The sequence below is a fragment of the Giraffa tippelskirchi genome, chromosome 5, assembly GCF_054371585.1.
Source record: "Giraffa tippelskirchi isolate mGirTip1 chromosome 5, T2T-mGirTip1v1.2.pri, whole genome shotgun sequence".
Classification (NCBI taxonomy): domain Eukaryota; kingdom Metazoa; phylum Chordata; class Mammalia; order Artiodactyla; family Giraffidae; genus Giraffa; species Giraffa tippelskirchi.
The window spans coordinates 36,594,837-36,608,046 of record NC_137279.1 but is presented as its reverse complement, the minus strand read 5'-3'; the positions used below and the strand labels follow the sequence as shown (position 1 = coordinate 36,608,046).

The following is a 13,210-nucleotide window of genomic DNA, read 5'->3' as shown; positions in this document are numbered from 1 at the left end:
CTCTGATGTCAGAGTTCACGATCCTTCTATGATGCTTTGTGCAGTTTGTCTTTATTGCATCTCTTCTCTCTAGTGGTCCTCCCTCCTCTCAGAGTCCCAGGAGCCCCCAACTGATTCCTTTGAAACCAGCTCATCCCAATCTGAGCCCACCAGGGTTCTGTCTTCCCAGCAGCTGATCCAGTCACTCCATCCAGCCAGTTTCACAGATCACCTCCCCAGGAACTTGCTAACTCTATCAGAGGAGACCTCTAGATATGCTGCCTGAGTCCAAAGCCATGAGGCCAGTGCAGGGGCATCTCCGGAAGGCCCCTTAATCTGCTCCAGCAGTGGCTGGGGTGGAGGACACTTGGGGCCTTGTCCCAAGACAGGAATGCAGGCCTAGGATGCAGGTTGGAGGTGATGAGAAGGAAGGGGCGGTGCCAGCAATGGGGGGGGCACCCAGGTGGTGAGCGGTGATCCTTCTTATCCAGGCATCAGCGCATCGCTGCTTTTCCAGGCTGAAGTTTCAGATCTCATTTTCACTTTGGCCTTTGATCATACCCAGAGTGGGTGACAAGTGGGCCAGGGAGGGGTGGGAGTAGGGGCCTTGAAGGGGGAGGGGGAGAGCGGAGTCCAAGACAACACCCCATCTCTGGGAATGTACAGTATCTGCCATCAGAAGTGATGCTCTGAGGATAAATGACAAGGGTGACCTGAAGCACTCCAACAGTGAGGTCCCAACCTGGGCATCGCCTCTGGCCCACTCTTGGGAGCTGCTCATTCTTTGTTTTCCAAACGATAATAGCTTTGCTAGTTTTCCCCCCTCTGATAATTAATGTTTGCTCTAGGAGGCTCAGACAATATGGAAGAGAAGACCCTAAATGGTCCCTCCCCATCACAGACAGTGAGGGAAAAATTCAGCTTTTAATGCATGCATCCACACAAAGATCTTTCTCCACTAGGGAAAGCAGGATACTGTGCATCAAACTGTTTTGGAAACTGCCTTTTCCACTTCCAACGTCTTTTGAACATTTCTCCATGTCAGGATGTATCGAAAGCTACTATCACTGATTCCATAAGGTTCCTACTCTGTCCTCTATTTAACCAATTCCTTCACTCTGGACACTGAAATTGTTTCTGATGTTAGGCTCTCCCTGGGCTGACCCAGGTGATGGGCAGGGTCTGATGTAGTGAAAGGAACACGAGTGTGAATTCAAGGGACCTGAGTTCAAACATCACTCTGCTTTATCTGAACCACGAGGACAGGGATAAGCTCTTTATTTCTATGAACCTAAACCTTCCAATTCGAAAAATGGAGGAAGTAATAAACTCACATGGCAGAGTTGATGCGAGGAATGCGTGAGCTTATGAGTGTGGCGTGCTCAGTCCTGGGCTGGGGCACTGCTGGGGGCTCAGCAGAGAAGAGGGGGTTCGTGCAGGTGATGCAGAGATAGCCTGAGCCCAGGTGAGGAGGGACCCTGAGGTCCTCATTCCTTCACCCTCTTACCCACCAGTTGCCTCATTTTTAGCCTTCACTTTTAAAAAATCACATACACACCTGCTCATTGTGGAGAAATCAGACAACACATAAAGATTCTAAGAAGCAAATGTAATTCCCTAGCCATTCGAGCCCTGTGAATTAACTCCTGAGAACATTTTCTTGTTATGGATTTGAAAGGCAGCACTCTTCCGTTCCCCGTGGGTCTTCCACTACAGAACCAGGAAGCTGGACTTGGTTCAAAGCAGGTGGAATTTAGGGCCGATTCGGGAGGCAGTGTCTCAGCTGAGAGGATCAGCATCCCTGAGCCAGGTGATGGAGGAGAACAGACAGGGACTGGGTGCTGCGGGGTCAGATGCTCGGAGAGTCCCTGCCTGGGGTCCTTGGAAGTGGCATCCTTGGGGATGCTGAAACTTGAGAGTTGAAGAAGGGCCAGTAGCATTTTGGAGGACAGACTCTTACAGAGGGGAGGATGGGGGAGGAGAAAAGGAAGGGGGCAGGGAGGGACCATTTGCAGCCAGAAACCTGCGTCTGTGAGGGGGGCTGGTGGAATGAAAGATGGTGGTGGGCTCTGAAAATGTGTGTGTCAGCAGTGGGCAGACCCCGCCAACACTTAGAGCTGCCAGGCAGGGAGGCACTTTCAGGGCGAGTGGAGAAAGGGCCAAATAGCCGGGTCGAGTGATAAATCTCGGCAGAACCTACTCACACACCGAGAACCCCGTCTCCTCCAGCCATCCCTGGAGGGCTGGGGATCTGGGGTCCCTTCGGTCATCCTTCACCATCCCCTTGCTATCGCTGTCTCCCCAGGAACGTCCTTCATCCGGCCCGCAGGGTTCATGTCACCCCATGGAGCGCGGGCTCCGTGCCACTGTACACTTCGGAGAATCATTAGCAGAAATCATTAGCTAGAATACAGCCTCCCCCATAAATCTCCCCTGCACCTGGATCGTTTGTCCGTGCCTAATTTCCATCTCCCGAACTTTATGATTTGTCCCTCGTTTGATGAGCGCTTCTCCCATCAATTGTGCCGTAAGTGCTTGCAGAGAAAGACCCCCTGCACTGACCCCATCTCAGATGGACGGGCTTGGGCTTCTTGCCCTGCATGTTGGGTGGAGACACCCCCCCCCCGCCCCTCCTCAGTTCGTCCCTCAAAGGGCAGCTTAAAGACGATGCTGTGCCCACAGCTTCCCACAGTGATGCAAGGCAGAGCTGGGCCCAGGGTGTGGCTGGGACAACGAGAGGAGGAGGGAAGTAGGAAGGGCCTGTGGCTGGCTGGGATCCGGCGGGGAAGAGTCCTGGGATGGGGGTCGAGGGGCTTGTGTTTTCATCTCTGCCCTCAGCTTGCTGGGTGACCTCAAGCCTGTTGCGTTCCCTCTCTGAGCTTCACTTTCTTCATCTGACACACAAGGAAAATGCTGTCCATCTTTCACAGTTATGGGGAGGGTGGAGATCATTCATTCACTCACTTGTGCTTTCACACATTCGAACATCCCTGGGAACGTTCATCCACTTTGGAAGCACTCATGGGACACCTGCTCTAAGCTCAGACTGAATCAGCAAGAGCCTCGCAAGCTGGCACAGCTGGAAGGAACCTTTTTGGTTAAAAGCCAGGGCCGTTGTGTCCAGGAGATGTGGGTTTTGGATCCTGGCTCTACCGCTGATGAGCTATGTGACTTTGGGCAGGTCACTGGACCTGTCTTAGTCTCAATTCCTTCATCTATAAAAAGGGGGGGAGATGAGTGACTGTACGGAGAGCACCTAACACACAGCACATGCTTGACACACAACGTCCGCTGCCATGGTTGTTTTGTTATTATGAGGACACAGAGGGAGGCAGTGGCTTTCCTAAGGTGCATAAGGAGTCAGGAAACGTAAGAGGATTTGGAAAAACATGAAGAGGGGAACAGAAGCTCAGGGCCAAAGGCTTCAGCCTGGGAGGGAGTATTTTTCCAGCCTGGCCTCATTGGCCAGCTGATACATTTAGAAATATCAGATGAACCCCAGGAAAGGGGCAGAGAGGAGGTTACATGGAGCTCAAAAAATTTTTTTTCAAGATATGTTATTATTTTTTTGGCCACCCCATGGGCATGAAGGCTCTTAGATCCCCAACCAGGGATTGAACTTGTGCCCCTTGCAGTCTTAACCACTGGACAGCCAGGAAAGTCCCTGGAACTCAAATTTTTGGACCTTACAAAGGAAGGATGATCTCAGGGACTGTTCTCAGGAGGCTTTGGTGTCCTAAGGAAGTGCCTGCTCCCCAGGCTGGGGCAAAGACGTGGAGTCTAGGAAATTGGGAAAGCCGGCTGGCAGGGCCTTCCCCTGGCAGAACTACAGATCTGAAAGGCTTCCCGGCTGTAACGTGTGTACCTCTGAGCTTTGGGAGACAGAGTTCAACCCTGTCCAACCCACGGCAGGGGCGGGCCCCTTGGAGACCAAGCTGGGGAAGGGAACACCTAGTTTAATGCTCAGGACTGGCCCCCACCTGGAGGGAAAGGGAGGATTCAGCCAGCACAGTGATCGCTGTGCCTGGCATTCACACGATGTCCTTAGCTCCCACTGTGGGAAGCCAGGGAGCCTGGTGGTTGGTCATGTAAGTCATGGAGCCTCTGGTGAGTTACTTAACCTCTCTGAGTCTCAGTTTCCTCCTTAAAAAAGTCAGGGTTTGGGGTGGGGCCTAAGACTTCATAAGATGGTTGGAAGGTCATAAACCTTAATCTGGCCTCTAGCACATAGTAGGTGCTCTATGATGATTGTTGTCATCACCCCATGCTATGACACACTCTTTCACTTTATTGTTTGTTGTTGTTGTTTAGTTCCTAAGTCATATCTGTCTCTGAGACCCCAGGAACTGTAGTCCGCCAGGCTCCTCTGTCCATGGGATTTCCCAGGCAAGAATACTAGAGTGGGTTGCCATTTTTTTCTCCAGGGGATCTTCTCAATCCAGGGATCAAACCCGGGTCTCCTGCATTGGCAGGCAAATTCTTGACCACTGAGCCATCAGAGCAGCCCTTTATTACTATTATCTTCTTGCAAAATGACAAAGAGCAAGATTTTTCGCTTCCATTTTAAAGGTAGAGAAACTGAGGCCCAAAGCGGCTCAGAACCTAACACAGTTTCAAGCAGCCGGTCAGTGGTGACGCTGGAACTAGAACCCAGGCTTCTAGGGCACAGGGTGTCTGCCCCAGTGTGTGAATTCCCAGGAGCTGAAAACAAAGAACTGGGATTCAGACTCATCAACACACTCCCACGGAGGTGACTCACCTGGGAGAGGAGAGCCAGGATCTGCCCCGGCACATTTCCGCCCCCTGGCCTGGCAGCAGCAACCCTACTGACCCGCGGGCCGGGGCAAAGGGGGTGCAGAGGAGGAGGGGGAGGATGGGGCCCTCACCACCATCACCCACCTCGGCAGACCGTGGGGGCTTGGGGCCGGCCGCCTCCCTCAGCCCGAGGGTCCCCAGTGGTCTGCCGGCCTGAGCCCCATGGGACAGCCAGGGTAGCAGACTGGGCCCGAGGGCAGGAGAGTGGAGGTGGGAGTGAGGCGTGGGGCCCGGGCGCCACTGGTTGGGAAGCAGCTTGCAGATTTTACAGGTCACATTATCTTTTATGGGCATCCTAAAAAGAATGTCAGGCACTAGAGGGTTTTTCCCCCCGCCTCCTCTCTCTCTTTCTCTCTCTCTCCTTCTTTCTCTTTGACTCTGACCACTGCAGTCACCACTGCGGGATTTTTACTGCGGGCCTGGCCCCGAGATGCTGGGCAGCCCATTGGGATCGGCTGAGCTCTGGGTCCAGGGGAAAGTTGGTTATTTCTTCCTGAAGTAGGTGGAGTGGCGTGGCTGATGGTAGCAGCATGCCCCCTCCCCCTTCAGACTGGAAAGGGCCCATGCCTCCCTCATCTAGCTAGAGCATCAACTAGACTTCCAAGTAGTCTTTCCCCTGCTTCTCTCCACGTGTTTCTGCCCACAGGAGGATTCAGTCCACAGTGGGGACTAAGTCACTTTCAGCATCAGCTCTATGACTCTGCTTGTCTGGGATTCGGGGGCTGGGGGTTTCCCCAGACGGACCCTGACTGTCCTCACCCTTTCCCAGATGGCTCAGTTTCCCCTTGGTCCCATCATTCGTTAATCTTGACCCCTGAAAGAGGCCCAGCCCTTGAGGCCTCCAGATATCAGCTTTGGGGCCCAGAAGTCCTGCCTGGGCAGCCCCATTTCCCTCACCTTTAAAATAAGTTCAATCTTTCCCGGTTCACTACCCCAAGGGCATTGTGTTTGGGGCTTTGGCTCCTTAACCTTGAGGAAAAAATGCTATTCTGGAACTGACAGGGAAAGTTTTAGAAGACAAAGCTATGTGTGTTGGGGGGTGTGTGTGTGGTAAGTGTGCATTTAGCCAGGAGAAGCTTTAATACTTTGGCCACCTGATGCCAAGAGTCAACTCATTGGAAAAGACCTGATGCTGGGCAAGACTGAAGGCAAAAGGAGAAAGGGGCGGCAGAGGATGGGACGGTTAGATTGCATCACCGACTCAATGGACATGCATTTGAGCAAACTCTGGGAGATAGTAAAGGAGAGGGAAGCCTGGCATGCTGCAGTGGGGTCACAAAGAGTCGGACACGACTTAGCAACTGAAAAACAAATAACAAAGGGCATTCATAGGCTCTTTGAGTTCATATGGAAGAGTGTTTAGAGGCATCAATTTTGGGGTCCTGGTTTCACCACCTGCTATCTCTGAGCCATGGTTCCTCCATCTTTTTTTTTTTTTTTTTCCCTCCATCTTAAAATGGGAATGATAATAGTCCACACCTCAAGAAGGTTGGAGGTGGGGGAAGTTACTGAGTTCACAGGGCCTGGCACTTAGTAAGTTCTCAGTAAATGCTAATGGTCATAATTAGTGATTATTAATCAAGTCTGAGCTGCCACTCTCTGTGCCTGGGGACTCCAGGAAAAGGGGACGTGGGCTGACATGGCAGCAAGAGGCACTGAGGTGACACAGCAGGAAGAACTGCAGGCCATGATACCAGCAGTGAGGGGGACGGGGCGTGACGGCTCTTTCCTCCAAAATGGTTAAGAAAGAGGAAAGACTCGCCAAGACAGCAAGTGCCGCCCAGGAAAATTAGGCAGCAGGCCTAATGAAAACCAGGCAGCGGGCCAAGTAAGAAATGTGACCTTCCTCCTGCCTCTCCTTTTTCTTCCCTCTGAGCCTGGGTGTGGGGTGGGGCAGGGTCTTTGCCTTCAGCTGGGTCTCGGGCAGGAGGTACCACTTGGATGCATACTGAGAGTAGAGGTGGGTAGTGGGGAGAGGCAAGACCATGGGAAGATGGGACAGGACCAGAGGAAGCAGGTCAACTACATCTGGCCTTAAGAATCCGACAGGTTTTTCGGGCCTGCTGGGACCCTACAGAGGCTCTAGAACAAGCCCATCATTTTACCCACAAGGAAACAATGACCCAGATTGGTGAGGAGGTGGGCAGAGCCAACAGGATGAGAGACCGCTTTGAACTTGGGCTCCTGGCTTCTATCCCCTTCTGGCCTCCCTGGCTCTGAACTTGGCCAGAGGAGATTAGCCCCAGTCCTTTGGACACCTGGCTTTCTCAGGTTGGGTCAGCCCCATTGTCAGGGCACAAAATCTCAAATCTTCTCCCCCAAAGTGCAGCTAAAGGCAGCTCCTTACCAGAGTGGCCTGGTGATATCCTATAATGCAGATGTCCCCAGCCTCTGGGGTCTAATGCCTGATGATCTGAGGTGGAGGTGACGCAATAATAGTAGAAATAAAGTGCACAGTAAATGTAAATGCACTTGAATCATCCCCAAACCACCACCCCACCCCCCTCACTGGTCCAGGGAAAAACTGTCTTTCATGAAACCATTCCCTGGTGCCGAAAAGGCTGGGGACTACTGCTATCATGAATCTGTGTTGCTTAGATAATGTTCCTCCCAGCCCCTCCCCCCAAATGTAAGTAAGAAATTAACATACTGAGATGATGTGCTAGGTTTATCTTGTGGCTTCATCTTCCCCCACCTCCAACACGGGCAATGTCTCCCCCAGCTAGAGGAGCTCAGGGTTCACTGATCTACCAGCCCCTAGAGGACAGATGATTTTGTCACTTCTTTTCACTGGTGTGTTGCCAGCACCCAGAACAGTGTTTGGCACATAGTAGCTGCTCAATAAATATGTGTTGACTGAATGAATAAGTGAGGTTGTCTGGGGAGGCCTGCCGGAGGAAGTGACATTCCAGCTGAAATCTGAGGGGTGAGGAAGTGGAAAGAGAAGAGACAAGCCCCTGGGTCAGAGGGAACAGCGGGTGTGAAGGTCTTGAGCAGAGATCCCAGAGTGTTTGAAGAGCAGAGATGATGTACCTGGAGCTGGAGTGTGCTGAGTGGGACGTTATGAGGTGGGGGCTGTTCAGCCCAGTCCCTCTCCTTTCTGGCTGTGACCTTGCATGAGCTATTGGTCCTCTCTGAGTCTCAGTTCCCTGGTCTGTCAAATGGGATTAAAAAAAAGAGCCACTTCATCAGGACTTGGGAGGATGAGGGGGTCAATGCACAGAGCCAGCCTATGGCCATGGCTGAATATTCAGTAGCTCTAATAATATTAGCTTAAAATTAAATTGGGCTTCCTAGGTGGCTCAGTGGTAAAGAATCCATCTGCCAATGCAGGAGACACAGGAGACTCGGATTCAATCCCTAGGTCGGGAAGATGCCCTGGAGAAGGAAACGGCAACCCATTCCTGTATTCTTGCCTGGGAAATCCCATGGACAGAGGAACGCAGAGGGCTACAGTCCATGGGGTCACAAAGAGTCAGACAAAACTGAGCACGCACACATGCACGCACAATTAAATTAATAATTAAGGGACTTCCCTGGTTGTCCAGCTTTGTGCTTCCACTGTAGAGGCCCAGCTTCGATTCCTGTCAGGCAACTAAGATCCCACATGCCACTTGAGACAGCCAAAAAAAAATTTTTTTAATGACAAAGAATAAAAGAAACAAGATGAATAAAAACTAGAAACAGAAGAATAAAAATGACTTAAAAATAAATTAATAGGTTACTAATAACTACTAAATAATAATTCCAAATACCATCTAGAAGCTCTGTTTTTCATTTTGCACCATGCTCCATGCCCCATCTCAAACTCAAGCCAAGCTACAGCCTGGAGGTGCCCCCTTCCCTCTTGTGCCCCGCCTGAAGGTCAGGCCTCCCCAAGGTTATCTCTTGTTTTTCTCTGGATTCTGTGAAGTCGCACAGGTCACACTCTGGGGCTGAAAAGTGTTGCTTTTTATAGCCTTCCCTGATGGCAAGGAATGCTTGTGGGGCCCGTCGTGGGGAGTCCTGGCCCTGGGCAGAGATACCTAGGGGGCTGGGGGCCCTGCAGCCACACTAACCCGACACCCCAGCACTCTGAAACCCTTCTAGGCCAAGCCCCCACCCCTGCTAGGTATCATAGGACCAAGGATGCTGGCCAAAAAGGTGGAAGTGCCCTGAACAGAAAACCAGGACTCCCTGATTCCAAATCCAGTCTTGGGCAGGCCACTATCCCACTCTAGACTTTACTTTCCCATCTGTAAAATGGGACTACAGGCCTTGCATGCCTCCCATGGAGGTGAAGGGCCTGGAAGCTTTGGGGAGAACTGGGCAGAGGGTCAGCAGGCCCCATGGCCAGGTCCCTGTGATGGCAGGAGGGAGAGGGACCAGGGATAAGGCAGGCACAACAGTGATGGTTTCAAAGAACCTGGCAGAGGGAGAGAAGTGTGATTCAGTGTGACAGGCCCTCTGCCTCCTTCACCTCCTGGAATCCTGAACCTTGGAGGAGGCAGAGCAATCAGCATCACAGACCGGAAAAGCAAGGCTGGAGAGCTGAAGTCATTGGCCCAGGGTCACCTGCCTTGTAAGTGGCAGAGCTGGACTCACACTCAGATGTGTCCCTCACTTTGGTCACTTCAGCAGGCAGCCGCTGGTGACAGCTGGCCACCAAGAGGACCAGCTGGGGGGGTCTGTGTCCCCTTGCGGGAGCCCTCAGCTCACAGAGTTCCCACCCCTTGCTCCACCAGGCATGTCCTGCAGCTCCTCTCTCATCTCTGCATCCCCGCCTCTCCCAGGCCCCTCACCTCCCCCCCCCAGGAAGGGGCCTGGCTGTGGGGTCCTGGCCAGACTCCGGCCAGGGCCCCAAGAGGAGCTGAGGGCTTGCTCAGCATGACCGGCACTGCCCTTTGCTTCTCCCCAACCCCTTCATCCCCACCTGTGCCTCCCCCTCCCTCCTTTTAATCTGGTTCTTATCAAGGATGATAACATTCAGCAATAATAAAACCCGGGTCCACTTTCTAACAGCTGATTGCCCCCACGCCCTGATGCAACGATAGGGAGCCTGGGTCTCGTGCTGACCTGAGGAGTGCTCTATGCAGCCCCCACCCCATAGGGCGTCTCCAGGGCCCCTGGATCACTCTCACTCCTGGCTGACTCCCTGGGGAACCTCTGGAGAGAGGTTACAACCTCTCATTTCCCCAAGAATTTCAAAGCTGCTTCCTTTTTGCCAGGAACTGCAGGAAGGGCCCACGACCAACCTGCACTATCCATCTGTCCATCCTTCTCTCCACAGCATAACGTGCAACAGTTATCCCTTTTGGGCACCGACTTCACGCCATTAATAGGTTCTTTGGTAGTGTTTTCAGGCATTTTCTTAAGGAATCATGAATAATACATGTTGCCCTTAACTCCGTTTCACTCAGCTATGAGCAAACTGAAGCTCAGAGAGGTCAAGTTTCTTGCCCAAGCTCACATAGTGGGTAGGGGCTGAGTTAAGATTCAAATTTAAGGGACTTCCCCGGTGGTCCAGTGGTTAAGATCCTGTGCTTCCACTGTAGCAGCTTGAGTTCAATCCCTAGTTGGGGAACTAAGTTCTCACATACTACTCAGTATGGCCAAAAAAATTAAATTAAAAGAAAAACAATATGCTTTTGTTATTATTGTTTAGTCACTATGTCATGTCCAACTCCTTTGAGACCGCATGGACTGTAGCCCTCCAGGCTTCTCTGTCCATGGGATTTCCCAGGCAAGAATACTAGAGTGAGCTGCTATTTCCTTCCCCAGGAGATCTTCTCCATCCAGAGATCAAACCGGCATCTCTTACGTCTCCTGCACTGGCAGGCTGATTCTTTACCACTGAGCCACCAGGGAAGCTCAACATGATTTTAAGGAATACCTATATAATGAAATGATATTAAAAATGTTTTGAATTTAAGACTGCTGGACTCCAGGGTCCATGCTATCGAGTGCCTTATCCCCCGCCTCCTGCCTGTGCCCTGCCAAGAGGGAAGCACCTGCCCTTGCTGCGTCCTGTCCTCACATAACTTGGGGGGTCCTGCCCCAAGGAAGGGAGACCCAGGACCCTGCTTCTTCCATCTCTTCCCTGAGGTCTGAGCTGGCAGGGCTGAGAGTTGGGGTTCCTGATGCAGCCCAAGCCTGGCCAGCTGCCAGGGCTGAGCTGGGGTGCCTGCACCCCATGAGGACCTTTGTCCCTTTAATAGGCCCTCCTTGGTACAGGACGTCCCAGGGCGGAGGGTGCAGTCTGAATGCCAGGCCTGGGCAAGCCCTGCCCAGGGCACTCCCCATGTTCTGGGGCTGGGAGCAGGGCACCCATGTCTTTAACAAACAGGCATTGGTTGCCTGTGCACAAGAACTGGGGCTCCCAGTCACCCCCAGCCAGAGCAAGACTTAGGGGGTCCCAGGCATAGTGGTGGTCAGATAGGCAGTCTGGATCTTTCCCAAATGAAATTCACAGACAGGACCATCTGTCTTTATGCAGATGCCCCATCTGCCCCCACCTTGCTTTCAACTCCACAGCCCTGTTCCTCCCACCTCTATCCTAGCCCCTGCCAAGCCTGGAAAATATCTGCCCTCCTCCCTGCCAACTTTTGAACTCTACAGTCCTCAAGGCCCTGCTTCTGACACTTCCTCCAGGAAGTCCTCTCTGACTGCTGCAGCTCACAGTAATCTCCCTTTCCCACCTGGAACTCACAAAACCCTAATGTAGAACACACAGCACCCAACAGTTCTCTTCAGCCTACGCTGACGGAGCCTGTGACTGGATCACACCATACATTCCTGTAGCACTTTGCTAAATAGTATGACCCCCCCCGCCTCCGCCTGTGCCCCCCAGGACCCCAGGTCTCTTGTCCCCAGGGGTGCAGGCGCCTCAGGCTCCACCCTGAGGCTAGCCCTCTATGGGTAACGGCCATAGAGGTGCCCAATAAATACTGGTTGGATGAAGAATGAATTGAATGAATGAATGAATGAACTTGTAGGTTTCCCTCATTTCCTCCCCTGGAGGCTGAGCTGCATGAGGGCAGGGACCAGGTGGTCTTACACTCAGGAAAAACAAGGGTTTCTGGGAGCTTGGAGGGGGGTCGTGTGACCAAGACTAGGGCAAGTGGCCAGGAGACCTGACAACAAAGCAGTAGGGGCAGGGACCAGTCAAGAAAAGCCTGGTCCCATGAAAACGCCATGCCACAAGCAAAGGCCAGAGCCAAGACCACAGGAAAGCAGAAAGCCGTGTGTCCGGGCAGGGGGAGCCAAAGAGGAGGGAGGAGAGGGTGGCAGGGTCATACCAAGCGGAACCTTGGGAGTCACAGGAAGGAGTCAGGACCTTTGATGGCCTCAAACCCACTGCTGCATGACAGCAAGTGGGCAGGGCCAGCCTGGGGCCTGTGTCCTTTCAGGAGGCAGTTGCAGAATTTCAGGAGTGCCTGAGGGTGTGTGGATTTACTGTTCCTTCTTCCTCAGCTCAGAGAGTCTGGGGGTCCCAGATCTTAGCCTCTGAGGACCTTTGGGGCTCATTCAGTATTGCCTTCAGATACAAGATGGGAGCACTGAGGCCCAGAGCTGGGAAGAATCTTACCTGAGTTTGAGAGCAAGTTGGAGTGAGAATCCAGGGCCGAGGAGGTCTCAGGCCAGGGAGGCCCCTCCCCACCATGGAGCATGCAAAGGTGGAGCACCTTGGTGGGCAGGGGTCCACTGGGAGTCATTCGTTCAGGTCACAGGCAGACAATCTTGAGTGGTCCTGGCAAGACCAGGGCATTTAGAATGGTCCAGTACTGGCGGTTGAGGCTGAAGAGTCCTTATGAGCATCAGGGGTTGGGGAGCACCTGGAGGACCAGGCTTAAGTTTGATACAGGAACCTGAACCCACAGAGCCCCTAGTCCTGGGGGGACCTCTACCAGCCTCGCTGCTTTCAAAGAGGCTGCCTGAGTCACAAAGTAATACGATTATTACTCTAACTACAAGCGGTGACAGCAATGGCCACCCTCTGTCAAGCACCTCCTAGGTGCCTGGCATTATTTCACTGGGCCCTCATGATAACCCAGGAGGAGGTTGTGTTATTACCCCATCTTACAGATGAAGAAACAGAGGCACAGACCGTGATGTCATTTATATGGCAGCTGTGAGTGAGAGAGTAAAGGTTTGAATCTGAGAGGCCTGACCCCAGAACCATCTCTTAATGTCAGAGGGCCAACCCTGGTTATGCCAAGTTGAGAGTCAAGACAGGGTTTGAGTCTGCTTTTAAGTGACCGTGAGCCAGTGAACCCCCTCTCTGAGCCTCAATTTCCTTCCTTCTCTTCCTAGACTCTGAGAATGTGGACAAGTAGACTTCAAGGAGTTGCTGTGAGAACACAGGAAGTGATGCATTTAAAGTGCCTGGGCAATGAAATATTACTCAGCCATTAAAAAAAATACATTTGAATCGGTT

The 13,210-nt window shown here is 52.4% G+C and overlaps 1 long non-coding RNA gene across 1 annotated transcript; it reads right to left on the bottom strand.

Annotated features, from left to right (window-relative positions):
* Window positions 1-4,247: 4,247 nt before the first annotated feature.
* LOC145504825 (uncharacterized) lies at window positions 4,248-12,705 on the bottom strand. Its single transcript, XR_014052542.1, has 5 exons — window positions 12,362-12,705; window positions 8,327-8,407; window positions 7,828-7,948; window positions 7,445-7,551; window positions 4,248-4,680 (listed from the first exon to the last, which is right to left on the bottom strand). It is a non-coding gene; the product is annotated as an uncharacterized LOC145504825 (long non-coding RNA).
* Window positions 12,706-13,210: the final 505 nt, after the last annotated feature.